Source organism: Balaenoptera musculus, chromosome 10, assembly GCF_009873245.2.
Source record: "Balaenoptera musculus isolate JJ_BM4_2016_0621 chromosome 10, mBalMus1.pri.v3, whole genome shotgun sequence".
NCBI classification, from domain to species: domain Eukaryota; kingdom Metazoa; phylum Chordata; class Mammalia; order Artiodactyla; family Balaenopteridae; genus Balaenoptera; species Balaenoptera musculus.
Window position 1 is genome coordinate 1,662,235 of NC_045794.1, and position 26,950 is coordinate 1,689,184.

General features: G+C 50.0%; 1 protein-coding gene across 2 annotated transcripts in view; it reads right to left on the reverse strand.

Moving 5' to 3' along the window:
- WNT5B (Wnt family member 5B) overlaps positions 1–26,950 on the reverse strand; it is a 94,723-nt gene that overhangs the window by 47,992 nt on the left and 19,781 nt on the right. The gene's annotated exons all lie outside the window — the stretch shown is intronic.

Here is a 26,950-nt window from a genome sequence, read left to right on the forward strand (position 1 = left end):
TAATAACAAAGATCCTCTTAAAACGTTTATATTCTTACAGTAAAAGGTTAAACTGATATTTATATAATAAAAGAGGAAATATGAAGTATGTTTTTGAAAAAAAAAAAACCAAAAACAAAAGCCTTGTATCTGTGCATTATTTTTAAGGCAGTGTGTGTTTGGGTCCAGGCCACAGTAGGAGGTGCTGTTTTGCGTCTCTGAAGTAAAAGTATAAGATGCAGAGTTCCGTGCAGCCTGTGTGGTGTGAGCTCATGGTGAAAAATTTATCCTGTATAAGGTTCACCACTGACATCTACATGTTTTGTTGCTAGAAATGTGATTGGAATGGAGATTTATATAATTTCTGGTTCTGAACTGTCAACAACATGGAAATTTAAAGAATCTGAACAAAATGAAACTTCTTCTTAAACCAGATTTGTAAAGAGTCACAGTTTCACCAGGGTGGCCAGTTTTTCTCCAAATGGACATGAGATCTAGGGGCGATGTTCAAGAAATGCGTCCTGAGATGTGGAAGTGGGAAGAAAGATGGGTTTCTTGACCCTGAGGGGGTGTGGGGAGGCTGCGAGGGGGCAGGGAGGGCGCCAGGGCCATTGTTGGGAAAGTTAAGGGCGCTCAGTCATGCGGACTGGGGCTCAGTGTGAGCTGTGCGGCAGGGCGGGGGCGGGGGCCCCTCCTTAGCATTCCCCGCCAGCCCCGCCAGCGCCGCCGGGTTGGAGCACTTTCCTGGGGGCGGGGAGGCCGGCCTGGAGTTCTTGCACATTTGCATTTTAAGAAGGCGGCCACTCGAACCCTGGTGAGGGTTCTTAGACTGAATTGGGGCTGAATACCAACAATTCCAGCAAAGAGCTCCCTTTGGTAGACAATAACTAAATCATCTGACACCCTGTGGTTGGGCTGTGGAAACGGAAGTGTATAAATGCTCCAGCAGTGGGTTTTTTCATATTCCTGTTTCGCAGAGGTCTGTCTGACTTGTTTCTGAGGTTTTTTTTAAAAAAAAATACTGATCCCAGGAAGAGCCGATAAGAATAGCACAAAACTTTCCTGGATCAACACCTCTTTCCAGGAAGAGAGCTAGAACCAGGTTTCTCTTGGGTAAGACTGTTTTGTAAAGTTTCCAAGCTTGCTGTACGGGCCTGTCACAAAAGCTGCATTGTTCCTTCTTGGAGAGCCATCACAAGTGGGTCTAATGGAGCCTGACACTAGATCCATCTTCCTTTTCTTTGGGGAAGGTGTGGATCTCTTTCTTCCCTCTTACGTTACAGTGCTTACTGCCTGGAAGAAAAAAAGACATGTGTGAACCCCAGTAAGAAGGGACTCTGAATCAGGGTCAGCTTTCTGATTTAGCATTTGCCTGTACAGCGCGTGAAGCTTCCACAAGCTGTGAGTTCTTAGGCTATTTTTCTTCTTCCAAGAGACCGTGTGGCTGTGCAGATTCGGTCAGTAAGAATCTGGGCAGCTCCTAAGTCTTAGGCTCTGTGCTCACCTCCTTCATTTAATACGAAAAGTAATCCTACCAACTATTACTGGAAGGTTTTCTGTTTCTCTGCTTTGTCTTGGTTTTTACTTTAAAGGTTAAATATACGCTTGACTCAAGGCTGGTAAATTACTGTTTGGAAGTTAAGATCACGGGCCTGGTGTCCTCATCCTGAACTGGGCCTAGTTTAGAATGTATCTGGAGTGTCTCGGGAAAGATGAATAAACCTCCTTGCATCAGTCAGAGGTGACTGCTTATCCCTCAACCTTGTTTGACAGAAAGAAAGGAATCAGGGTTGAGAACCAATGGTGTGCTCTGCCTGGTACTTGAAAATTTCTCCTAGTCCTCAAAGCAACCTGCTGAAAGGTACCCTCTTTTCCAGATAAGAATACTGCTCGCCTAAAGTCAGCCAGCCACTAAGTCCAGCCCCCTTCCACTCCAGGAGAAGGATCAGCTACTGATCGCACCTTGGTTTCCAGGAAGGCGACCTCCCAGAAGCGAGTGGTGGCTGTCTGAACCCAGGATGGACAAGCTCAGGCCAAGGGCACCACTTGGAAGGGAGTAAAAGTGGATTTGGCCTCACCATACCTACAGGAATGGAAGGAAATGCTTTTAAAGAATAGAAGCACTAAGAACATAAGTGGATATGTAATATGTGGGTGGTGCACAAGTTAAGAGGCACTTCAGGGCAATTTTTAGAGTAACAGAAAAAACCTGGCTCAGGTATTTGCCAAAACTTCAGAACTGAAAAAACAAAATAGGAACTTAGTGTAAACTTTATCATCTAGAAGCAATAAACCTCAGTAGGAACTGTGTTGGTGGCAGTCAGGAAAGGGTTCCACGTACTTGTCCAAGACTCATGGGGCAAAAGCCATGAAACATCTGCTGAAAAGATGATGTGTAAGTGAACGGCGGGGTTCAGTGTCCGCAGCCCCCTCAGGACCACGACAGGCCTCTAGCTAAGAGCGCTGGGTGTCGCCGAATAATTCTCCCTGCCATAGACGCCTTCCTGCCCAATTCCTCCGTCCTAAGGCGGGGAGGGCCCACTTGATTTATCCCACCTCTGGCAGCAGTGACAATTATGCTTGCCTAACTTACGGTACATCCTTAAACAGTTAAGAAAATTCAAACTGATCATATTCTTTCATGATTCAAGTCAACAGCAAAGATCTGAAAAAGCCAATGTTCCTTTTATGGCAGTTTCTTCTTAAAGGTAAGAGCCTTCCCTTAAACAGAAACATACGATATGTAAATTGAAGCATGGCTTATCCCCCAAATCCAGGTGCTTTCCCGCAGTGGTTATTAGACAGATGCTGATCTTGCAATATAAGTAAAACCCTTCCCTTCCGACTTAGAGAATCTGAACTCAAGTTTTCAAAGGGGAGAGGGGAGTGGCCCCCAGGGACCACCGTGTTTCCAAAGGATAAGACCCTCTTATTAAGAGATCAGATTTGTAAAACAAAACCAAGACCTCATGCAGCTTCTGACAACCGTTCCTCTGCTTCCAGGGCTCTGCTGCGGCCAGGGGGCCCGTGAGTCAACCCGTGGTCGCCCCCTCTGCTGCCCTTACCCCCCTGCATCAGACGTCACCCCCTTTTAAAAGTTAATTCTGTCCCTTTAATAGAGGACAAGACCTAAATTGTGTGCCACCGTGACCCCTGAGGAGTCAGGGGCGAGGCTTTTGGTGAAATCATGTGGGTCCTGGGCAAAGCGCAGGATTAGAAATCGGAAAGCTGCATCGAATCCCGAGCCAGTGCCCAGGCCACACCTCCGCCTCGTCTTGTCAAGGTGCTTGCTCAAACGGTACGGAGCCAGTTAAGTTTTTTGAAAAGTGAATGTTGGCAGACAGAGGAGACCTTGTATTTGGATCAGTGCCAACTATTAAGAATTTAGAACGTCTCCAAGGTGAGTGCACAGCTGGGAAGAGAGCGAACACTCAGGTCTCGGACAGAAAAGGGGTATTTCCAGACATCTGTACCTTTAAATGTCCACAACTGATCAGTTTCAGCCTTTTCCTCTTTTGCAGGGGTGGCTCTGACGCGGCCTGGTGGAGCTGCCTGTCCCACCTGGAGCGCTGGGTACCATGGACAAAGCCGCTCCTCCCGTTTAGGGCAAGAGGAAGTCGGCACGAGAGCAGGAGTAACGGCACGAGACGGGGTACGCTGACATCCCCCCCAAACAAAACAATCCAAGTGGAATTCCTCCATCTCCTGTTTGTTAACCCAGGAAAGTGCACATATTTTCTTCAAAGAAGACTTAAGTTTTTTATTGTCTCATCACTCTTGCACTTCGTGGAAAGGACGAATGCCCCCTGTCCTGTGCGTGCGCTTTCATCTGTGAGAGTGGACGGCATCCCGGTCACACGGGCGGGGTGTGGCTGCGGCCCGCGGACACACGGAGTCGCGACCGTGTTTGGCTTCCCTGTCTCCGGATTTGTGTCTCCCCAAAGCTGGTGGATTCCGGACATTTAATTTTATAAACGGGGTAAGAGGCTTGGCGAGGGTGAAAGACTGTGCCCGGGTGACCGCCCCAGACTTTACCCATCACCGGGGAGGCCGGTCCCCAGCAGGAGGGAGCCGGGGGTCCTTCCCTGAGCTGCTGTCAAGCAACACCCGACCCCCTGCTTCTGAAGAGAGCTGAGCTAGAGCACATTATTTTCATCTGGAGTAAACACCCCGAATGCTGAAAGTTACTATTATTATTTAATAAGCATCACTTATGCAAACTCAGACGTGTACGTTACTTATGCAAACTCCTTTTTCAAGGAGCCGGAAAGCTAGTGCGAGGAGCTGGTAAACGGGCTTAGGGTACCGGGTGGCCCGAGCACGAGTGAGGGTCCAGTCGGTCCCCTGTCGTCCTCAAGCACCTGGGCCAGCTCTCCAGCACTGCTCTGTCACGGACAGTGACAGACGACACAAACACCTGCATGCTGAGAAGTCACAACTCCACACGCCCGGGGCCGCCTTTCACAAAGGAGAACTGAGCTGTGGGAGCACGAGGTGTTTTCTCATCACTCAAGGATAAAACGTCCTGACTTTACAGATGTTTTACCTACAAATCCCTCCCGTCCCGAAAGAGTAAAAGGGTCTAGTCTAGTGTGTTCACATCAGCACCGCTTCTGTTCCCTGCTCTCCGGGGGATGTAACCCGCCCTCCAGAGGCTCAGGCCTGCTCATGGCACCAGCGGTGACCCCCTGCCAGGCCAGGGCCTGAGCGACAGGAACGGCACAGACACAGCGGGGAAAGGCCAGTCCAGATTCATTTCTTATAAATAGTGTGGAATTACTCCACATGGTTTGGAAAGCATTGTTTTCCTCATCTAAAAAGATGATGCAAATATTTACTACAAATGTTTGTTTGTAAGAGTGTTTCTCCTTAGCAAAGGTTGACCCCAAACTGGCATTTTTATGCACACGCTTGTGTACGTTTGTGTAGGAATAGCTACCGGCTTCCATTTTGCTTTTTGAGAAGTGGTCTCTAAATAGAGAGGAACCCCCCAAAACTCGTCCTCATATTCCTTAGAATCTTCAGTAAAATCACCGAGGCCAAAACTGGACAGATGGGTGAAATAAGGGAGGAACTGGAACAGTTAAACCTCTCAAATTCTTAGCCTTTTTAGATGGAAGATACACTAACCAGGGCCTTCCATTTTTACCTCAGTGCTTTAAACCTTAGCTTCCCAGCTTCAAAGCCCACTGCTATGAACTACCAAAAAGAAAGAGAAAAAAAAGAAAAAAGGCCAGTAGGTGTGCCTTGAGCAAACTATATGAAAATACAGCATTAAAGTGACAACTTTGAGCTCTTCTAGTTCATTTCGAACGCACAAAATTTAGCGTCTTTCAGGGATCTACGGTACGGCTGGGTTCTGTGGCCTGAACGTTGTGGACCTCCCAGCGCAGCTTCCTGACATAGCAGGCAGAGAAGCTCTTCGGGTTTTCTGAGCCTGGACTGGATAGACGACTGGCCTTCCCAGCCTCCCTGACGTCCAGACGCCTGGCCATTGTGCTCGGAGTCAAAGGGTGACAGGACAGTGACCCATAGCAAGACAGCTGGCCTGTCTTTTCCCCACACGCCAGGGTCTAGTGCTCAACGGAATCACAGGAGGACCCGCGGAAATTCACTCCAGTAGAGCAGGGCACAGGGTTTCGCAGTGACAGCCTCTCCCCTGCTGGCGTCGGAAGCTAAGCTGCGTCTCTGTAAGTTAGGAGACAGGTCGCACGGCACCTCGTGAAAGGCAGGGGTGGAAAGTCAATCTTGCCTCTTGCTGCGTTGTTCCTCGACCTGCCCATCCCCTGCAAACCCTCTCCCACCTTCTCCCACCCATTCACCCTCCCCGCGGGGATGCAGCCCTGCGTCGTGGCCACACCAGTGTCAGAGCCGGGCGTCTGGCCTCGTGCTTTCCTTTACCCCAAGTGCACTAAGACGATTTTAGGATCCGCTGTGGGGCAGAAAAGTAAAGTACGGTTCATGCAAAACTCCACGTATTTGTTTTCCACGTGGAAAGGCGGACTGTCTTTATCCACGGCGCCTGCTAGCCCCGAGACCCGTCAGCAGGTGGCAGCATTGCCTGTGAGCTGGATGCCCTCCGGCAGGTGCCCCCGGTCGCCTCCCCACAAAGACCTTCCCGGTGTGAGCGAGAGCTGGCGAGACAATCTCAGGTCGCCAAGAAGATGAAATGGAACTTTGAAGTATTGGTGGAGTCAGGGACCCCGGTGCTGGGTACTCGGTTTGGGAGCAAGTATCAGATGCACCCTCGGGACGGTTCCCTGATGTAGCTGGTGGGAATCAAACGTCAACTCCTAACTTTTCTTTAAGACCATCTCATACAGATCCTGTTAGATTGCCATATTCGGGGAGTTTGGGAGAACAACTTGGGAAAAAGTTTACACTCATACATGGAAACATCCATTTTAACAGGAGGAGCAAAAGTGCTGGCTTTTTTTTTATTACACACACACACACACACACACAAATATTAAAAAATTTTTAGGAGTATCAATTTTTAGTTTTTTATTATCAAAATGAGTATCTTCTAAAGGAGCCCATGAAAGTGAGAATGATTAAGAGCCCTGATAAAGCAGTGAGGTTGCTCACATACCTAAATTCCTCCTCTGGGAAACAGACATTAGGAACAGGAAGCAGAAATTAAGACAAGGAGAAAGAACTGAGCCAACTTGGCCAGATTCTGTAAAATGCCACAACGAGGTGCAGGCTGGGGTCTCCGGCCCTCTTGGCGCCCGATTGTGTGGCCTCGGGGAATGAAAGCAAGGATCTGAAGGGCAGTTGGTGCAGATGTGGAATAAAAGTGTGGAAAGTGGAGGTGGCCGTGTCCCATGGCTGCTCCTGCTACGCCGTGCCATCCCAATGAGGCTTGGCCACCAGCACGGTGACACAAAGGTCATTTTTGGTTAGAAAATGGGAGAAGAGAAAGGAGAAGCTTCTGGAACTCGAGGCCCAGGCACGAAGCAGATCGCCGCTCCTGTCAGCAACCAAGAAGGACGTAGGAAACCAGAAAACCTCCCGGCAGCTTCGTGGACTCCCAGGCTGAAATACACTGTTGTCAGTGACACACGGAACGAATACAGATTCAGGGAAACAACCCGGATAAAGAAAACAGGTGGCAGAGGAGAGAAAAGAGGGCACGGATCGCTCACGTCAAGCGGAGGGGACCAGGGCAATAAACGGAGACCAGGTGAGGCGAGTGCAGGGGAGGCCAACGGCCAGCAGGCCCAGCCTGGTCCCCAGGAGGAGCTGGGAGGGGTGCTTGGGGCCACCATCTCCGGGAGCAGCGTTCCTGGGCTGCTCGTGTTTTCAGGAGGATGGTCCTTCTTCCTCTGGATGTGTGAATCGGACACGAGACAATAATTCCGACTACTAGGTCCCCGGGCTGGCCTGAGGAGCTGGCAGTAGGGTGTCGGGCCCCCCGGTAAGGCGACGGGTCCCACTCCCAGAGCCGTCACCGCCAGGACAGAGGTTCTGTGCTACCCACTCTCCCCATCCTGCAGAGAAAACCACCCAGAAGGACAGCGTCCCAGGGCTGTCGTGTGACACCTCCCGTGTCGTGAGGCTCCCCTGGCCTGGACTCTGTCCCTCGATCCCCAGGAGTCGGGCCTCTGCGCTCTGTCCTGGCCAGCCCTCGAGTCACCCCAAGGAGACAGCTTGTGCTTTAGGTAACGTGCCCAGCCCCAGCCCCAGAGGCCCCGGCACAGTGAGCAAAGCCAGGCCAGCACCGCACGTGCACACACCCCTCATCTTCCTCTGTCCGCTCCGTCCTCCCCACAAAAATCCAGGGGCCACGTGGCCATCACTGGCCCTCTGGAGTGGTCCGGCCGGGCCACCCGGTCCCCGAGTCAATGGAGACCACAACGGGGGTGCAGGCTGGCCTGCGGTGGGAGCCAGGCACGCGGTGGGCACGACCTGGAGCAGACAGGCCCCTCCGCGCAGGCCCCAAGCCCCTGGCCCGGCCTGACGCCCGGAGGGAAAGCCCCACGAGCACCCCGTGCCCGGAGGTCCCCGCGCCCTCGGCCGCTCCTGCCTCTGCACCTGCCGTGAACTCGCGGGGCCGCCGAGGCCCTGTGGGCAAGTGGCCGCCGACACCTTCCCGCCTTCCCAGAGCCCAGACAGGCCGGCTGGTGCTAATCCACCCGCCGCGCAGCTCAGCAGCTCCGCTCCCCTAAGCCCCTGATAACGGTTTTACTAAAATCCTCTTTTGATGGAAAAAAATCCCAGCTGGACATTTCAGGCCTCGCACAATGTACAGGCCTGCGGGTCCCTTTCCCACCTCACAAAGGCCTCTAATCAAGTGGAAAATGTGCTGGAGGCCAGAGGTTGGGTCTGCAATTATTTTTTAAGGGATTACGGAGAAGAATAGGGGCAACGAGGCCCTCCCCCGCTTTGTTTTCCATTTGGTCCTGCTCGAGATGCCTGGGGCTGGGGGAAGCCACCCAGATCTCCGCGCACCAGGCCTCACCTCTCCCTGCCCCGTGCAAGGATGGCATCTTTGAACACCATCGCTTCAGGAAGATTGAGAGAGTCTGGAAGCAACGTGCAGGCCCTATTCTGACCCCGTTTAAGCCCCTATTTATAAAACCACTATGGAGTGGGCTCCCGTGTGTGGGGAGAGCCCTCATTCATTAACCTCTGACCCCGCTCTGTATGCAGAGGGGAGGGTCCATACGCTGCTGGGGCTGGGAGCATTCACTGGGGCTTCCCAGGCTTTGGAGGGCAAGAGGTCGTGTTCCCAATGTCGCCAGATCCCCTCCTCCTTATTTATATACATTGACCCTTCCCCTCACACTGAGCAAATATCCAGGAAACTCCTAAGGCAAAACATGGATAAAAATACAAGACACCAACCATTTTTATCAGCCTATTTGGAATCTTCGTTTTAAAATGCACACTACAGAAGGGAGTTTGTCTTCCCTGTACATTGGGAAGGACCTTTTCTGATGTCATTCGTACAGGAACGTTCATTAAAGATCAACTGATAAAAGGTGAACATCTCAGGTTGGCCCTCTGTTCTCATCCTTCTAAACCAGCTGGTTAGTGATGTATGCAGATCCCCAGTAAAAAGGACATGGTCACAAATTCCTAAACTCATTCTGGGATGATCAAGGATTAGGCTGTTTGGCTCTGAAAGTTAGAGGTCAGCGTATATTTCAAAATAAATACCAGGCTGAGTGTTAATTTTCAGGTCCTTTCTTCAAAGTCTCTAAAATAAAAGCAACTAACTACCAAAAGCAAAACAATACCTCTGGCCTGTTTTCATCAGTATTTATGACTTACTGACATGTTTTGCCTCATTGATTTTGCAGTTCTCCCTCAGAAGGACCCTAAACAATCAAGAAGTAGATGGAGAGAAACACAATTATTACATTTAATATCTTACACGAAACACGATGCAGGTATCATACTAGTATTTTATGTTGGCCTTCATCGTTCCTTTGGTGGGTATTACAGGAGGAGAGGACCACATAGTTCCCCTAAAGAAAGCAAGTCAGGGTGGACCCTGTGGGGTCCTCTCCCCAAATTGTGACAAACACGTTTGCTGAATCACTTCTGCTGGTTTTCAAAGCGTGACAGCTTTCTCCAGGAATGAGTAATCTTCACCCTGCTGTAGAAGAAGATGAGCTTCTCTGGAAAGGTGAAGTGATACATTTAAGGGCATCGCAGGAGACAGTGGACCATCTCTAAAGTACAGCCTGAGGGGGCCTGGCTCCTGAAATAAGGGCAACTCATGAGATAAGCCTGCCTTACAGGGGAGGGGTCCCAAAGCCTCCTCTCCCAATATACTTCCTGAGTCACCACTCAGAATGCTGGCTTACCTCTGTCCTGGGCTTACCACCATTATTTTGGTACTCGTCATTATTCTTATACTTCTCCATCCTTTTAACATACTCTGTTGAACAGACTATCAGCTGTTTTCAAAGCCACTCTTCTTACCAAAACCAGTTTGGGGGAGAGTAAAATAGTAATTTGGAAACAATAATCTGATAAAATAGGGACAGCAACGCATCTCAGATTTCTCAGGGCAGATGAAACTTTTCGTACTTTGGAATGTAAACCTCTTTCAGACTCTCATCAGATCACAAAGGTTTCTAAAAATCAACTTAAGACCAACTCTCTTAATTTTCCATTCAAAATATAAGATGAACATACTTAGAATTAAGAAGTACAAAATACGGGCTTTCAAATTAACTACCAGAAAGTTTTGTTCAAGGTCTAAAGAGAGAAGGAAATTATCTCTTGAGGTTGAAATGTTATCAGTCCAGGAATGAATAGTCTTCATCCTGCTTTAGGAGAAGATGAACTTCTTCTCCTAAAGGTGAAGTGATACATTCAAGGGCATCACAGGAGACAGTGGACCGTCTCTATCCCGAAGAAGATATGAAACACTGCTTCTCCCAATCACACTGGGTGCGGAACTACAGGAGAAACGGAGCCTCATTTATCCACAGTATTCTCTTCAGCTCTTCCTCTCCTGCTCTTGATGAACCAGGTGACATCTCACTCCTGCCCCAACTGTCTCCGTGGGAATTGCTTCATATTTCTGAAATTCTCCTGTTCACTCGTTTTCCATCGTTACGGGCGCACTCATATTCTGACTCACCTAATTCTCTAAACCACCATCTCCATGCCTAACAATCTCAATTCAGCATCCGCAGGCCCTGCGGGGACCACCGCATTCCTGACTCTGAGGCCCTCGGCTTCCCTGCCCTGCCCTACAAGCCCATCCCCAGCACCTCCCAACAGCCACGGAGCTTCCCAGAAACATCCAGACTGTGGTGGCCAGAGAGCGATGGCTGCCATTCCTGTAGTTGACTGGCAATCTCCACACCGAAGCTTTTAAACATTATTATTACTACAATATGCCTGCCTATTTAAGGCTGTTCTTAAAAGTGATACATAAATCTTTATTTCAAAAATCTGTGGACTTCCCTGGTGGTCCAGTGGTTAAGACTCCACACTCCCAATGCAGGGGGCCCAGGTTCGATCCCTGGTCAGGGAACTAGATCACGCATGCCCCAACGAAGATCCCGCACACCGCAACTGAGACCCAGCGCAGCCAAATGAATAAATAGATATTTTTTTAAAAAAGACCCAAAAATCTGTATTAAAAAAAATCATCCAGACTAGAAAAATCTGGATGGCAAAGCTGCCTTTTGATCTTCATCTGATGCCACTTCCCTCCCCTGAGGGGCCCCGTGACAGTGGACCGTATCCTTTTGGACCCAACTCCAGCTTTCAGAGTTGACAACAGTGGTGAGGTGACAAATGCCCCCAATTTGGGGCTGATGATCTTATTCTTGATCTGTATAAGATCTTGAAATTAACCATCTGTCAGCACAGGTTAGGCCCCCAGAGGGTCCACAGTAATCGGGCAACTGAGGCTACTTCCCCCTGGGTCTCCAGCTTCAGAACCTCTTCCAGGTCCTCCCTGGGACGATGATGAGTTTATCTACGTGGTGCTGACAGTCACCGGCAGGGCTGATAGCGCTTGAGCCCGGCTTTATCAGTTATGGAGCTAAAACCGCTTTAAGAGCCTATAAAAACGCTGACAAGTATTCCTTCTGACCAACCCATATGATGGTGGGTTCACATCACAAGAGCCTGCCGGTTTATTGGGATTAATTCCTAACTAATAGTTAAAATGCTCGAGTTTATGAATGACTTTTTAAAAATACAAATTAGTGTGGGCTCAAGGCTATCTTTCGCTCGGTAAATGTTTATTTGGCAGTGATCGTGGCAGAGGCCCTGCTCGGGCTTCCTTGCAGACCCCCTTCTCGGTGCCCAGAGGAGTGTCTCCTGTGTGTTTCAGGGGGAAACACAGTGGGGGGGGGGCCCTGCTTCCCAGAGCACTCGGTGCAGGAGGCCGGGCCACGGCCCAGGAGGCGGAGCTGAGGTTCACGCCATCCAAGGCCAAGTTCCCTCCAGCCCAGGCCCCTGGCTCGGGTCAGCCAGGCCGGCCTGGACTTTGTCAGTGACGCACAAGCTAAAGAGCCTCGAGGGAGGCCAGGCCGGCCCAGGTCCCTGATGTCCAGGATGGTTTGAGTTGTCCCTGCAAACCCTCCGGTCACTCTGTTCTATTAGAGAAAGGGTTTGTGAGAAGGAAAGGAGTGATTTAAGGGTTCCTCCTGCCCTTCGAAGCCAGTGAAATGTAGACAGAAACCCTGCTGGGCTGTGCAGGGGGCACACCTCTGCGGGCATCTCCGGGTAGACAGGAGCCCAGGGCGCAGGCCCCCGTGTCAGGGGCTCCCCTGCGGCCGGGACCCTGTTGCCCCAAGATCCCATAGAGGGAGAAGGTTGGGGGCTCAAGCCCAGCCTGCACGCTGGGCTCGGTGAGCCCCAGGACGCAAGACGCCGCCCTGAGGGCGGCACCTGCCCTCACCCTCCCTCCACAAGTGTGAAAACCCAGCACACGCTCCGCTCACCGTGGCTCCCGGGAGGCTGCTAGGCACCTCCGTGGGCTCCCAGGACCGTCAGCTCCGATGCAGACACAGCTGGACAGAAGCCAACAGCAGCTCCGGGGGCAAGGACCCCGGTGCTGGGGGTGGAGAGGGTCCACCGGATCCCAGAGCATCCTGCGTGAGCTTCACATGTGGGCTTCTGGGGCGAGCGGGAGCTGGGAGACCAACAAGGAGGGGGACGTGGTCCCAGGGCCCCTGTCAGTGTTTATTTAAAGTGCCTTTAACCCCAGTCCTGCACAAAGCCCTGTGCTCATGGCTGGAATACTCAGGGCCAGAGACAGGTAGGTAGGTAGGTAGGTAGGTACCTACTAGGTAGATAGTCTGTCTAGCCTGACTTTCTTTTTGTTCAGCTTTTAATCAGCATCTCCTGAGAAACTGAACTACTTTTATCTCAAAGCGGAAGAAACGAACCCCAGTGAGCAAAAGAGGATAAAGCCGTGGAGGATCTTCATTTTTATTTTAATAGAAGTTTTTTTTCCTCCCTCAGGGTTTTGCTTATCTGTCCATATACGTCCATAGGAAATATTATTCTTAGAGTCCAGAGTCTGTTCACATTTGTTTGTATAGATTTTTAAGGGCAAATGAAAGACAAGCAGAGTATGCTTTGACTCTAAGTGTTGTACGTAGATGGTGTGTTTAGATCTTCCTCATCTAGCTCAGGAGCAATTTGTCTATCATGACTGACCTAAAAGTACTTTTGAAACACACTATCGAGTTCATCAAAGACGGCTTGTAAAAGGAGGCCCCTAACTTTTCCAACAAACTCCTACCAACCTCTCGATGACCCCGACGACGCTTGAATTGTACTGAAGTGCTCAGCGGAACACCTGGGGCTGCGAGCAGCCAGGTCCCTAGGGAAGGCAGGTTCCTGCTTGCTGCCACGCCCGACCGTTAAAGCAGGCACAAGGCAGGTCTGCAAAACCTCGTGGCGTTCATTACCGCCGAGGCCCCACAGTTGGAACCCTCAGGGGAAGGGTCTGGAGATCGCCCCGGCCAAGCCGGCCGCGTGGCCCTCATCAGCTCCTGGGAGCGTGCGCTGGCCCCGCTCCGCCACCAGCCTGCACGCACCCCGCCTCTGGGTCACACGCCGCTTCTCCAGGTGTGGTTCCTGGATGACCTTTACACGGGAGTCACCCGGGTGCTTGCCAACAATGCATTTTTCAGGGGGAAGGGTTCACAACCTCTCCATCCCCGGAGATGTCTTCTAAAAATGGATACCGATCACACTGCTATCCTGCTTAAACACCTCCACCAGCTTCCTGTCGGTAAAGAATAAAGTCCCAGCTCCTCACTAAGGTCCTGAAAGCCGCCGGGGCCCCAGTCACACCTCAAGGCTAACCCCCCACCAGCCCTCATCCTCCTCAACTCCAGTGCATGCTATGCCCCCAGGCCTAGAATGTTCTTCTCCTCCGTCTAATTGGAGAGCGCTTCTCACCCTCCAAGGCCGGGCTCACGTGAACTTTGTGAAGACCCCCGTTCCTGTGTCCCCACGTTGTCTGAGGCTCCAGTATCAGCACTTCTGACACTGCATCGTGTGTCTTCTTTGCATTTCTCCCTCGCCCTAGAAGGCTCTCCCAGTCCTGGGCAGCCGGATGGCATTCAACTAATAAGTATGAGAGTCTGTATCCAGTGTCTACCCGGTGCCGGCTCTGTACCAGGGGCTGAGGGTACGGCAATGAACCAAGCTTGGCTCCAGTCCCACAGTGCTTACAGCCTTTGTGGGAAGAGAAACAATTAGTAATTACCAGAATATGCGATGAACGTCTTGACTGGAAAGGTACCAGGTCCAGCTGGGGGCGAGGAAGCCACATCGAGAGGCTCTGACCTGGTCCAGGGGTCGCCTCCCCGACCACGCCAGGCCCGACTTTGCACCCCTGGCGCTGCTGCTTGCACACTGGGAGGTTCTGAACAAAATGTATTAACTGAAGTGTCAATAAGCCGCAATACTCAGTCCCAGGCCGCTGGACCCACAGGCTCCACTATTAGCCATCTCTACTCATGTATCCACGGACAGCTCGACCCAATGCTCAGAAAACCAAGAATCTTCCCTCCCAAACCTACTCTACCCACCCGAATAATCTGCAGCCTCCACAAGAGGCAGCCCCGGGTTAACCAAACAATAAGCCTGGAGTGTTGTGTGATTCCTCTCTCTCGTATTGGACCCTGTGCTGGACCAGAGCATCCCGGCCCGTCAACCTGCTTCACCCTCTTCTCCGTGCCCACCACCACGGCCCAAAGTCAATCCTCATCACTTGTAACTCTGACCCAACTTCCAAGAGTGACTTTTCTAATGTACGAACCTGGTTCTGTCGCTTCCTCGGTCACAGTTCTCCAATGGCTCCTTCTTGCCTTAAGGTTAAAACCTGAACTCTGCCACACACTGCCCGAGGCACTGGGGCATCTGGCCCACACCCTCTCTCGCCACGGCTGCTGCCAGCACCTGTGCCAGCCCGCAGCTCTGAGCCCCTGCCGTCCTGTTCTTCCGACACGCGCATCCTCTCACGCCCGGCCTGTGTGCCCTGTGACCTCCTCGGGGGACGGGGCAGGACCCCTGGTCCCGGTGGTCCAGTGCAAGGGACTTTTTGAGGCACCAGATGGGCTGAGACCTGAGGGCAGTGGAGGTGCCTGGTGCATCTTACTGGTAACTGAAAAAACCAAAAGTATAGTTTTGGCTTTTTTTTTTTGAAGATAAAATAATGTTCACCAATGTGAACTTTTAATATTATAAAGATATTATCCCCCACCAAGTGAATGTATTAATTCAATGCAATCCCAATGAAATTCCCAGCTTTTGTTTCACAGGTAGGGATTCATGGAACTTTAGAAATCAACTTGGCTGTATTGAGTAAAGATGCACATTTCATGAAACTTAAATTTTTACTTCTAGGAGTATGTTCCAAGGAAAAGTCTTCTCCTTATGCACAAAAAGACATGTACAAGAATGACCACTGTCCCATGCTTCTAAAAACACCAATAAACACATAAGTTGCTTTTAATTATTTCTGATTGCTGAACTGTTTCTTCATAGTAGAAGAACTGGTCTGAATGAAGTTGATTCTTTAGAATTTAATGATAAATCCTTTGTGGCCTAATTTGGTGGCCAATTATTTTAAGTAATCTTTTTTACTCAAAATGATATGCATTCTGTGTGGAACAGCATTTTTTGATCAGACGAAAATGTTCCTACGTTAAAAGGGGCACATCGTTTGCATTAAAATATTCCCTGCATCTGATTGCAAAGGGGCAGGAGGAAACATTTGGGGATGAAGCAAAGTTCTGTATCTTGATCGTGGTGCTGACTCCATGGGGGTATAAATCTGTCAAAACTCACCATATTGTGTACTTCAAATGAGTGTAATCTGTTGTACATAAATTATATCTCAATAAGGTTGTTACAAAAAATGTTCCCTCCATCAAAACTAACCTTTGCATGAACTGTCATACTCTCCCCTAAAATGCTCTATCCTGCTGACCTGCCTGCCTTTCCTGACTCCCCCAGGCAAAAAGCTTGGGTGTCTTCCCTTGTGCCCTCAGTTTTGGTCACTCCTCCCCATCCTTGCTGATGAATCTCTGAAGTCCCCTGGGTGGAAGAATTTGCAGTTATGGAACTTACGACTTGATAGAAATACTAGGCTTCGGTGGCGAGGTCTCGAATGACCGAAGCACAGAACTGCCTTCGTTTTGGTAACCGCTGCCCTCAGGAAAGCGCTCGGGATACAGCAGGCGTTCAACAGATACCCGGGGAACAAGCGGAGGAGAGATACACACTCTGCACACAGGCTCAGGTGACTCTTACTTGAGGAAGACAAATGGGACAGGGACAATCTTGCACTAACCTTGCTAGTGAGAAACCTACTAAAAACCCAGGTTTTTAAAAAGTCACTCTGATAACTGCTGTGTTCCTGTCCCAAGGTAACCATTTCAAAGTCAAGGAAACAACATACATGATTAGAAGATTTCAAGAATCTTTTTAAAGCATGATTTCGGTTTATGCCGTTGATGAGCTCTGTTGCTTAAGCTTTGCTAATTGAACAAGTCATCTCCTGGAGAGACGACAGGCGATCACCAAGAGTGGAATAACCTCGGCTCTGCGAGCACGTCCCGCGGGTGCAGAGCCCGGGGTGGGAGCCCTCTCCCGCGCGCTCAGGGCACAGAAGCCCGCCTTCTAATTCCAGATCCTGCATTTCTGGGCAGAGCCCTCCTTGCCCGTCCTGGTGGGGATGAGTGCTGCCTGGGAAAGCCCCCACTCCAGCCCCTGGGGCGTGTGTCCCATCCAGGTGGAGTTCCCCGGCGGCCTCCGTCCGGCAGCCCCGGGGAACCGGCTTGGTAGCCCTCCGGGATCTGATGGCAAGGATTACGTCTAGTAATCTGTCTGGTTTTACAGGTGAAAACGTGAGGCAGGTGCAGGCCAGTCAAGCTGAGCTGTGGACTAAGTGAGCAAAGCAGAACAGAACCCAAGTTTCTTCACCATTTTGCCCATTTTGGTCCAGGCATACGCTAAATATTCAATACATCTTTGATGATGTGATCGTGGGGACCAAATGGTATTAACTCTCCTCGGCCGCTCTGGCTTTTTATCCCCTTGGAGATCTCCCAAGTGGCCATGGTAACAGTGGCCAAAGGACAGACCACCAGTGCCGACACGTAGCCCTGCTCCTCTTACCCGGGTCTGCTGAGTCTGGGGTCAGAGGCTACTAAAAGACAAGGACAAGTTAAGTCTGCCGTTATGGTCAATAGTCCTCATGCCGTGTGGCATTTGTTTGTCAATGGCAGTCAGTCATTGCTGTGACCGGCCACCTTCCCTTCCTTGTCTCACTCTCCCTGATCTCACAAATAATCTACCCAAACAACCACCACCTTTCTCCACCTTAGAAAGGAAAGAAAAAAGAAAAGGAGGAAAAAAAATAAGGCAAGACAAAGAGACAGGCTGGATTTAGGCTACCCCATTCCTTTGACTTATATACAGTCTCCATTAATGCAACACTGATTATGTTCACTTGCATAGAGTTGAAGAGGCACCCATCTTTTCCTTTTAGTTCTGTAAATTTCAATGCATTCTTTACACCCCACCCTTATGAAAATGTTTTTAAGATGATCATTATTACATTATTAAGGATAATTATTCTGGGTTATTCTTTTTTTTTTTTTTTGCCGCACCGCGCGGCTCGCAGGATCTCAGTTCCCCGACCAGGGATTGAACCCGTGCCCCCTGCACCGGAAGTGCAGAGTCTTAACCACTGGACTGCCAGGGAATTCCCAATTCTGGGTTATTCTTAATGTCTCAGGACTATACTTTGTGTTGCCCAAAGTGACCTCAAGGAAGCACACTTTCATTATAGACATGTGTATGTATATGTGTGGATATATGTGTACGTGTGTCTACATATATATGTAAATCTATACATAAGATGATGATATATGTAATAATGATATATGTTTCTGAGAAAGCAAACTATGATTACAGTGATAGCTGGACACACAAGGAATTCACAACTTCCCAAGGAAAGCACACCTGGATGACCTGCCTAGCAATTCACCCCAGGATATAGAAATGTCTCCGTATTTCATTCCCCTGGTCCTTCCCTGAAACAGTTTCAATCACTTGACAAATCACTATCATTCATTAGTAATGTTTCTGAGTGTCCCTATGTGAAAGAGTTCCGCCACACGCTTCACACAGATGCAATTTCTCTCCCTGTGGAGTTTTCCTGTTAATGGAAACAATGTAGAATATATACGTCTTCCATTTACATCTTCTGTTTGTGTTTGTTGTTGCTTCTGGTTTTGTCTTTCTCTCTCTCTGGTCCCAAGGAATAATTTCCTGGTTTTATAAACCAAGGTGCTCACTTCCATGAGTGAGGGGATGCTTTGTGAAAGAATACAGATTTAAAGAGGACTGGGGTAAGCGACGGAAGAGAGCCGAGGAGAGGTGAACTAAGCGGGCTGCCCTCCCTCCCGGCATGGAGAACACCCCTGGTGGGGGCCCCCTCCTGCAGGGACCAAGGAGAATCGCTGGGGACGAAAGGAGGGAAAACTGATAACTAGCAAGCTGTGCCCCACCATCACAGTTCTCACTGCCTCTTCTCAAATTACCTGGTCAATTTGATTCATCAAATTCTCCTGGTCCACATTTCATAGCCACAGGGCCTGGATTCCACAGGACACAGCTGAGGAAGCCCAGAGAGGCTCAACGTTCACTAACGTTCTCTTCCAAAGCTCTCTACCAGCTGTTAGTCCAGCTCTGACAGCCAGGGGGTTGGAGAACTTTGTCTCTTTTGATTGTTCTAGAAACTGCGGCCTACACCCAGTCTAAGGACACTGATAAGAATCCCCTTCCTGCTGCCCAGTGGGCCTTCTGGTTTGGACTCTGGTGTAAGGGTCCCAGGGCATGAGCTTCCCTACATGTGAACCTGGCAGGCTTAGACCTGTGGTGTAGGGAGCCTGCCTAAAAACGTGAGAGTAGCATCCAGGGGTGTGGACAATTTGAGGGTAGACCTCGTATTGAATCACAAAGATTTAGAGGCAGTGATTATCTAGTCCCGTGGCTTTAAACTTTTTTTTTTTTTTTTTAAGAAATAGAAGTCTGCTTTTCTACCGATATCATATGTTGAAGCAAAAGAAATAAAGACATGCCTGTAGTTGATATCTGGGGAGGGGAATGGACCTCCAGACTGGCCCCTAATTAAGAACTGTCTCAAAAACATCTTGTCTAGCCCACTCAACCCATTTTACAGATGAGGAAATGGGTACACAGGGGGATCAGGTCAATTTCCAGGTCACAGAGCTAGGGACCAGTCCAAGTTCCCTGATGCTTAATCTCTCCTCTTTCCACTATAACACCCTGTCTTTGAGAATCTATTCTGAACCTACGGAATTACATGTGGCAATATTAAGCCACAAAAATTACTAACTCAATGCTTTCATTAGAGACTCCCTCCTGTTCATTTCCTCAGAATAAGTTTTTAGTTCTTTGTACCACATTAACTCCAATCAGTAATTTTGAATTCCTCTTGGCAGAGGTAATATAGGTCAGATTCCATTAAACACGTATCACTACAGTAAAAAAAAAAAAACTTCAAACCCAGCTCGTGGTCTACAGACTCCAGTCAAATTTAATCAGCGAGAGTTTAGTACTAAACTATAAAAGAATTTGAATAGTGTTTTGAATTTTACTGTAAAGAGATCTGCCTATAGTATATCCGTTGGCCTCGTGTTGGAAGATTTGATCATTCAGACAGCAGTGGGCTTCCAAGCCCTCCACCATCAAAGTGGCTGCATGTTACAGAATCCGACACTAGGACATCCTGGCCAGGACCCCTGAGGAATTTACCCCCCTCCACTTAGCTCCCCAGGTAGTCAGACATGATATGCAATTTGCTGCCCTGGCTCAGAGAGAACAACCGCCAGCCTTCCCCAAGCCCCCCCATGGTCCCCCACGGTCCCTGCCGCACCCTCTGGGATGGGCTCTGTAATCCCAGCTTCGTCAGTAAGGAGCTGGGTTATTTACAAGACCGGAGGGCTTGTTAAAGCAATAATGTCCAAGGCAGTTTAAAAGAAGGGAAGATGAGTGAGAATTGGAAAGAAATGTATTTGCATATTTGAAAACTAGGGGCAGGGCAGAGGCAAGCTGAGGCGGGTATGGGATGGGGGGCTGGCAGCTCTGCGAAAGCGCCTGGGAGCGGGGGTCCCTCGGACTCAGCCCTGTACCCTTGGGGGTCGTCGGGTGGGCTGACGCTGCAGGGTCAAGAAGGATTGGTCATGGAAGGAACAGCAACGAGAGGGAGGCCGCAGGAACGAGGAACTTGTCTACACGGAGTATAAATTCAAGGCCGAGATCCAAGTCAAACATCGCATTGGAAAGAAGAAAAATAACAGAAACGTTTCAGATGACAAAGCTGAAACTCTGAGACGAGGCTCCTTAGATCTGCCTCTCGTGCCTGACGGCTAGAATCAGAACCCTGTCATCTCCAGACACCGAGTCCCGGACACTCGAGGCCCCCGCGGCAGAGGGATCCCGCCCGGTACGCAGGGAATCCGGGCAGGGGACGAGGTGTACGGGGGCCAGCGCACCCCCTACCCGGGTTTCTCGACCATTAGCTTGTACTTGGAACCTGGTATTAGAAGAGTTCATGCTGGGACGCTCTCTGAACTCTTGCCCTGTCTGGCACTTCTTGCCATGCAAAGGGAGGAGAATTTTAACAGCACTGAAAAAACAAGGGAGAGAGGATGAAATACTTGTAAAAGCTTTTGCTAGCATTGAGTCATGCACGCACAAGCCTGTAAGTGGTAAGCGGACTACATGTTCTACAACACGTCTGACCTCACGGGGCGGCCAGGCTAAGTTAGGGCTGAGAACCAAGCTGAAGCTCTAAACATCAGGGGCTTTTAAATACCTCTGAACTACATGTACGCAGGGGCTACAGCTTTCTGAGGGGGGCTGAGCTCTGGGAGCACGTAAAGTCTGAAGCACAGAGGACAAGAGCACTGGGGTTGAAAACTCAGTTACATCGGCGGCTTCCCTGGTGGTGCAGTGGTTAGGAATCCGCCTGCCAATGCAGGGGACACGGGTTCGAGCCCTGGTCCGGGAAGATCCCACATGCCGCGGAGCAACTAAGCCCACGCACCACAACAACTGAGCCTGCACTCTAGAGCCCGCGAGCCACAACTACTGAAGCCCACGCGCCTAGAGCCCGTGCTCCACAACGAGAAGCCACTTCAGTGAAGAAGCCCACGCACCGCAGCAAAGAGTAGTCCCAGCTCGCTGCAACTAGAGAAAGCCCACGCGCAGCAATAAAGACCCAACACGGCCAAAAAAAACAAAAAAGAAAAAGAAAAAAAAAGAAAAAGAAAACTCAGTTACATCAACTGTTTGCTACATGACCCTAAGCAAGTGAGCTACCTTCTGGCCCTCAGTTTCCTCATCTGTAAAATGGGAATATTAAGACCTACTTCATAGGGTTATGGTTGGAATCAATGAAATGAGGTGATGTATGCACAGCATCTACCACAGTGCCTGGTACCCACCAGATGCTTTGTCCATTCAACTGGTATCAACTGAGCATCTCACTATGTGCTGGACACTGGAAAGAAGAGTCAGGAGAGATGGACTGGTACCTGTCGCCTTGGAGCTTTCAGGATGGCCACTGGTCTAGGCACCAAATAGCACTTTCTGTGAACTGTCTTGACTGAGGTGTGCCGGGGGTACCAAGTAGGTAACGGAGACAAGGGACATGCAGACTCTATTCCTCAGCTGCTTAAATCTGATTGAAAACGTGACAGAACCACATCACTGATGTGGCTCTGCCACCAATCACGGTCCTTGGGGAAGTCACTGTGGCTCAGCTTCTGTGTGAGTAGGACAAAGAGGCTGGAAAGGATTTGGGGCTCACAAGCCTGGCTGTGCATCAGAATCTCCCAGAGGAGCTTTTAACACTCCAGGTTCCAGGGCCCCTCCCCAGACCTGCCGGATCAGAATCCCTAAGGGTAGGGGCTCAGGGATCTGCCATGATTCTTAAAACGTCCCAAGGAATCAAATGCAGATATCTTGGTCTCGGTCCATCTGTAAGACACTTCTTAACAGTAAGGTTCTGCGATAAATTGCTGTAACGCAAGCTGAAGCTAAGGGTGCCACAGAAAAGGCCTAGGAAAGTGTCATGAGGGTTAGGAGAAGGGGAGGTGGTAGCGTCATGGAAGTGGAGCTGAGCAGGGCCTTGGGGAGGTGGCTGGAACCCGAACTTGAGGTCTAGAAGGGAAACAGAAGCCAAACATCTGGCCGGAGGACAAAGCCCTTGAATGGGAATAATTGGATGGAGGTTGGAGAGGTAGGTTGAGACCAATTTCACACACTCACTCATTCATTCATTCATTCATTCACTGTGTGACCTTATTTGGAAATAGCGTCTTTATAGAGGTAATCAAGTTAAAATGAGGTCATTAGGGTGGGCCCTAATCCAATATGACTGAAGTCCTTATAAAAAGGGGAAATTTGGAGACAGACAGACATGCACGGGGGGTTGGGGGAGAAGATGATGTGAAGACACAGGGAGAATGCCAGGTGAAGGTGGGGGGATGGGAGCATGAGTCTACAAGCCAAGGACCCAAAGATTGCTGCAAACCACCAGGAGCTGGGCCAGAGGGCTAGAGCAGATCCCTCCTCACAGCCTCGGGAGGAGCCAATCCTGCAGACGCCTTGATCTCAGACTTCCAGCCTCCGGACTGTGAGACAATAGGTTTCTGTCATTTTAAGCCCCCCAGCTTGTGGTTGGTGCTTTGTTGCTGCAGCCCCTGGAAAGTGATACGCGATGGAACAGCAAAGGGAACAGGGGCCAAAGAACCGTCAGAGGCTGTACAGTACAGCCCTGACTGCTCCTTTTTGCTAATTGTGCACCTAGGGGTGCCTGGGACCCCTCACTGAGTATAACCAGCGTCTGTAAGTATTTGCTGAGTAATTAAGGAGATGTCGGGGGAAAAGGGGGCATAAAGAGGGGTGCTCGGGGAGCATGATGGGACGCAGAGGAAACGTACACTCAGTCCCAGACGCGCGAAGTTCTCCAGGAGAAGCTGACGCAGGAGGGGACTTGGGGGAGAAGTCTGGGCAGAGATGAAGCTTCAGGAATCGCCCATCTAGAGAGAATAGACCAGATGCACTTAGGAAAATATATAGGAGAAGAAAAGAGTGTAATTTAGGGTCTCAGAAAAGAACAGAGGAAGTGGAGAGGGAAAGGAGATGGACAAGCCGGTGGCCCAAGTTCAAGAAGGATGCAGCTGCGGGACCCTGGACGGGGACGCGGGCTTGACACGTGTCAAGTCATTTCCTGTCCAGGTAACTATGGGTCTGTTTTCCTTCCTTCTTTCCTTCCTTCCTTCCCTCCCTCTCTTCCTTCCCTTCTTCCTTCCTTCCTCCCTCCCTTCCTTCTTTTTTTTTTTTTTTTTTGGAAGAGCGCAAGGGCCGCGAGCGGCCGGGAATCCCGGCCCACCCCCCGCGCTGACTTCCTTTTTTTAAACATAAATCCATGGCAAGTCTTGAATGGTTTTAAATGAAGTGGATTTTTTTTTTTTTTAATTTATTTTTGGCTGTGTTGGGTCTTCGTTGCTGCGCGCGGGCTTTCTCTAGTTGCGGCGAGCGGGGGCTACTCTTCGTTGCGGTGCGTGGGCTTCTCATTGCGGCGGCTTCTCTTGTTGCGGAGCACGGGCTCTAGGCGTGCAGGCTTCAGTAGTTGTGGCACACGGGCTCAGTAGTTGTGGTTTTCGGGCTCTAGAGCGCAGGCTCGGTAGTTGTGGTGCACGGGCTTAGCTGCTCCGGGGCATGTGGGATCTTCCCGGACCAGGGCTCGAACCCGTGTCCCCTGCATTGGCAGGCGGATTCTTAACCACTGCGCCACCAGGGAAGCCCAAATGAAGTGGCTTTTGAATTTCTTAAATTCACAAAAAGGTTCTGCGGCGGGGGGGAAAGTGTTATTGCTAATCCTGAGTGTTTCAACAGCAACCTTAACCTGAAAAGCTCAAAGAGCATAGGATCAGGCAAATAATCGAGTAGCAAAGATTACCTCCCTCATGTCACAGATAAGAATGTTCAGGAAGTACAGATTTGTAGCTCAGTTTTACCCAGAAAATCAGGTTCAGGTGAAGAGCTGGGTTCTGACTCCTGGGCAAATATTCAAATCAAAGCACCATCCGGTTTATTCATTCATTCGACCCGTTACTGAACAGTTGGCACCTGCCCTAGAGGCACAGAGATGAATCGAATCATCCAGGCACTTCAGACAGGCACATTGTCAGGTAGTTTTAAAAAAATGTTAAAGACCTTCACTAGAGAAACTTTAAAAAACAATAATGTTCCATTGATGACTGACTGGGTAAACAATATATGGACTTATGCATGAACCTGGAGGATCTTGCGCTGAATGAAACAAGCCAGGCACAAAAGGACAAACACGATGAGCCACTTATCTGAGGTGCCGAGAACTGGCAAATTCAGAGAGACAGCAAGTAGGATGGCGGTTACCATGGGCTGGGGGAAGGGATGGGGACCGAGCTAACGGGGGCTGAGTCTCAGTTTGGGAAGATGAACACGTTCTGCAGATGGATGGTGGTGACGGTTGCACAGCAATGGGATTGTCCTCAAAGTCACAGAACTGAACACTCAGAAACAGTTACAACGGTAAATTTTACGGTATGTACATTTTACCACAATTAAAAAAACCCACAATAATGTTTGTGAACCTATAAGGTAACTGAACAAATTGAAGCTCTTTTTCCAGGAGCCGCTATCTGAACACAAAGCCTTTCAGCTCAGTGAATTGCTAAGTTGTTATGCTTCCAGATTCTACGCTGAAAGGAAAGTATTCCACTTTCTCTCGCCCAATTTGAGAGCTAGCGGTGCCCCATGGATCAAAAGCCACATGGAGGCCTTTGTGCCTGTGAGTCATGTGTGACAAGTTCTTACCCTGCACAGTTAGGCAGCCGATGACGCTGACACAGAGTTCCACCACCGGGGAGAACGGCAGCTCCCTCCGCCCTGCTGCCACAGAGGGGAAACTGCTCCAGGGCCCACGCAGAAAGAGGCCAATTCCCACCCCGACCAGGGAAGCTGTCCTTTCATTTAAACTGCGTGTCACCACCGACAGTAACGATCAACATTGGTCTAACAACTGGCATTTGAAGCTTCCTTTTAATACACAGAGAAGGTGTAATTGACCTTACTCAAGTAAAGAGACCAGGTCTAAGCTGCTATTCCAGGACACACTACATATTTTACAGCTTTTATCACAATCAATTAGCATTTGCATGGTTAAAAGTAACTTTAGGCTTTTACTTTATTACATGTTCGCTTCCAGAAATGTTAGAAAATAAGAATAAGAAAGGGGAAGAGATAGCACTTAAAACTGTCACCTAGAAACTAACGCAACTTTGTAAATCAACTATACTTCACTTAAAACAAACAAAAAGACCCTCTATCAGCTAGAGAGAACCACAACTAACACTCTGCCACAGCACTTTTAGCTGGAGCTTGCCCTCTATTCCATTTTCTGAAGTTCAACCCCTTGTACGGAATTTACCACCCTCCCAGTTACAAATGGCAAGTGTGATCCAGAAGGAAGGCGGGGGTGACTTTCGCAGCATCTCACAGTCTGGAGGAAGGGGAGTCAGAGTCAGAATTCAATTCTCCTTTGGCCGTCCACGCCTCCTGCCACTCCAGTAACCATGTGGACAGTTAAAGCCACTGCCAACCAGAGCCAGAGCTGCTGGCTGAAAACACAACCTCCTCTGAGATGGTTTCCGTTATTTGGATGTTTGAGAGCCGGCCAGAGCCTGGCCTGGGCGCTGAGTGAACATCTGCGTGAGAGACCGGCCAGAGAGCCACCCGGCAGCTGGGGGCCATATGGGCAAGGAGCCTCCCAGCCAGCAAGGCTTCCCTGCACCCCCTCCTCCCTGTACCCCTCCTCCCCCTGCACTTCCCTGCTCCTCCTCCCTCCTCCTCCCTCCTCCTCTCTGCTCCTCCTTCCTCCTCCCTCCTCCTCCTTGCTCCCCTCCTCCTCCCTCCTCCTCCCTGCTCCCCCTCCTCCTCCTCCCTCCTCCTCCCTGCTCTCCCTCCTCCTCCCTGCTCTCCCTCCTCCTCCCTCCTCCTCCCTGCTCCTCCCTGCTCCCCCTCCTCCTTCCTGCTCCTCCCTGCTCCCCCTCCTCCTCCCTCCTCCTCTCTGCTCTCCCTCCTCCTCCCTCCTCCTCCCTCCTCCTCCCTCCTTCTCCCTCCTCCTCCCTGCTCTCCCTCCTCCTCCCTGCTCCCCCTCCTCCTTCCTGCTCCTCCCTGCTCTCCCTCCTCCTCCCTCCTCCTTCCTGCTCCTCCCTGCTCCCCCTCCTCCTCCCCCCTCCTCCCTGCTCTCCCTCCTCCTTCCTGCTCCTCCCTGCTCCCCCTCCTCCCCCCTGCACCCACTCCGTAGATGGAGAGTAGTGCCTGGGCCTTCACAGTCCTTCACAAAGCACAAAGTCCTAGGAAGCCACCATGCATCAAAGTCGACACTCCAGAACGTTCTATCACAGTTTAACAACTCTGAAATCAAATGCAAATTTCAATGCTGTCAGCCAAACACATTTCAGTGACAGAACTGTCATCGCCGCTGAATGAGAGAAACTGGTCACAGTTGTTCATACTGTTGTCACTTCAGCTGAGCAATGTCCACTGTTGGTACCACACACACTGAGTTTAACTGCAATTTAAAATGTCTTCAGAAAGATGACACCAGGATTCAGCATTGAAACACAAAGTTCTTACAAACACTGCAAAGCAGGAGGGCCGTTGTAAATTCACTGTTTCATGGGACTGTCTGAAAGACCCTGTATCATAGGCAATTGGCACTGTTTTTCTCTCTTTGCCACAAAGAAGCACAGCATAAAACCGAAGGAGTCCAAGAACGCTTGGTTCATGTCAAGCTTAGCATCTCAGTAATTTTCTCGCGGAGCCCCCGGGCCTCAAGAAATAGCTGATCATTCCATTGAGTGAGTAGTTAAGTCCA